This window comes from Amblyomma maculatum, chromosome 1, assembly GCF_055883805.1.
Source record: "Amblyomma maculatum isolate TAMU_Amacu chromosome 1, ASM5588380v1, whole genome shotgun sequence".
Classification (NCBI taxonomy): Eukaryota; Metazoa; Arthropoda; class Arachnida; order Ixodida; family Ixodidae; genus Amblyomma; species Amblyomma maculatum.
The window spans coordinates 183,568,683-183,571,264 of NC_139344.1; the positions used below are offsets into that span (position 1 = coordinate 183,568,683).

General features: G+C 52.0%; 1 pseudogene; it reads right to left on the reverse strand.

Moving 5' to 3' along the window:
* Window positions 1-274: 274 nt before the first annotated feature.
* Window positions 275-2,235, reverse strand: LOC146205079 (uncharacterized; annotated as a pseudogene).
* Between the last annotated feature and the right edge of the window lie 347 nt (window positions 2,236-2,582).

Genomic DNA, 2,582 nt, shown 5'->3' on the forward strand with positions numbered 1-2,582 from the left:
GTCGCGCGTAATACGGCTTAAGCAGGACAACATGAACAACTTCAGGACGTGAGGAAAGGCGTGACGATGGTCGGCTTCCGCTGGGAAGCACCTCATAATTGAGGTCACCGATGCGACGAATAACCGTGTAGGTCCAAAGTAGCGCTTTATAAGTTTCTCCGAAAGGCCTCGACGGCGAACCGGTGTGGATGGATGGATAAAACTTTATTTGAGCAAAGGAGTTTGGGACTCGCAGATCCCTGGGCCCCCGCACGGCCCCACTGTACTCAAGCGTTCATGTCATACCCCGAAGGTCCATTACGCTGGTAGCCCGGCTTGTGACAGTTTCCTGGTCAGCCGGGTCTGTAGAGCGCAGCAGGGCCTCCCAGTCCTCCCAGGTGATAAGGTGCTCCAGGCCCCGCGGGGGAGGGTCCGCCGGGCAGAGTGTTAAGATGTGAAGGGCGTTAGCGTGTGATTCGGGACAGAGGGTGCATGCGGGTGTAGGATAGAGGGGATGATAGTAAGAAAGAGATTGAGGGGATGGGAAGGTGTGTGTTTGGAGACGTCTCCAAATAGTGGCACGTCTATTGTCTAGGGATGAGTGAGGCGGAGGGTATAGCCGCCGAGTGGCTCTGTAGGCCTCGGTCAGCTCGCTGAAAGTGTGCATGCGCTCCCTCGTGAATCCCAGGTCGGAGGCTTCCTGTGCCCGGTGTATGGTGCCTCGGGCTAAAAAAGTTGGCAGCCTCGTTGCCAGGGCTCCCGGAGTGCGCCGGCACCCAAATCAGCTCCACTTGGCGGGACGGGTTTTGCGCAGCAGACGAGCATAGAATGTCAAAGGCTGGACTATGGACTCTGCCTAGCGCAAAATTTTGAATGGCAGTTTTGAAGTCACTGAGAATGTAATATGCTTTCGTATACGTTATGGCGGCAGCTATTGCAGCTTTCTCGGCTTCTTCAGAGGTGAGGTTTGGTAGAAGTGGCAGCTTAAAAAGTGGGGAGAGAGAGGAGTTTACTGCTGCAGCCGCGGCGCTTATGCCTGTGCATGCTGCATCCACCCATGCGGTTTCGGAGTCGGAACCGTACTGTCGGTGGAGTGCCTTAGCACGGGCTATACGGCGCTGTTCGTGGAGATGAGGATGCATATTTCGGGGAAGGGGCTTAATAATAACCTCCTTGTGGATATGCTTGGGTATAGGGAAGAGGTCTGGGTCATTTGCGGGTATTCTGACTCCGAGATAAGAGAGTATGTGGTGACCCGTTGATGTGCGTGTGAGTCGTATGTATTGGGTATGTTTGTGGGCTTCAATGAGCTCCTCAATGCTATTGTGTATGCCTAGGGTTGCAAGGCATTCGTTAGGCGTGTTGCAGGGTAGTTTGAGTGCGGTCTTATAGGCTTTGCGAATGAGTATATCTAAAGCGTTGATGTCGTGTTTTGCAAGTGAGAGGTAGGGAGTTGTGTAGAGCACCCAAGGACAAAGGCTTGAATGAGGCGACATAAATCGCGTTCTTTCATTCCCCTGTGCCTTACTGTTACTCTCCTAATGAGGTGCGATATGGTACCAGTAATCTGCTGGAGTTTCTTGAGTGTGATGGTGTTTTTCCCATTGGATTGGATGTGGAGTCCTAGTATCCTGAGGTTGGGAACCTCAGGGACGGGCCGGTCTTCAATGGCGACTGAAATCGGGGCACACGGAGAGTTTCGTGGACGGATGATGAGGAGCTCTGACTTCTCCGCAGAGCATGATAGCCCTATGCTGCTTGCGTGAGTTTGGGTGGTGGTAGCTGCTGTTTGTAAGGCTTCCTCTATTTCTCCGTCGTTGTCATGTGTGGTCCATATGGTTATGTCAGTGTGTGGCGTAGGTGTGGGATGGTGTTCAATTTGCTAGCAAGGGGTATGAGGGTGATATTGAAGAGGAGAGGCGATAGTACAGACCCCTGTGGGGTGCCTACATTTTTGAGGGTGAATTTCTCTGAGGTTAGGGGGCCAAAATGGATTTCAGCTGTTCGATCTGATAAGAAGGCCTTGATGTATGAGTACGTGCGTTCGCCAACATTGAGGGAGGAGAGTGCACTAACGATCGCTAAGTGGTGGATGCGATCGAAGGCTTTGGAGAGATCTAAAGCGAGAACTGCTTTGGTGTGTCCTGGTGTGAGGGGGTTGTAAATGTCGTTCGTTAACTGCAGCATAGCGTCCTGAGCCGACAGGTGCGGACGAAAGCCGACCATGCTGTGCGGATACAAGTCGTTGTCAGCCATATGGCGGCCAAGTCTGTTTTGAATAACATGCTCGAAGAGCTTTCCGAGGCATGATGTCAGGGAAATGGGGCGAAGGTTCTGTAGCGTGAGTGGTTTGTTTGGCTTGGGAATGAAGATGATTTTGGCATGCCGCCATGATTGGGGCAGAGTGCCTTCATTCCAGCATTTGTTGAAGTAATCCGTAATCTGCACGATAGAATTATCGTCCAAGTTACAAATAAGGGAATTTGTGATTTGATCTGCGCCTGGAGCAGAATTTGTTCGTAGCGCAAGAAGTGCCGCTCGGACTTCTGCCACCGTGATTTCTTCGTCTAATGTTGGGTTCAGGCATCCGTTGTAACATGGGA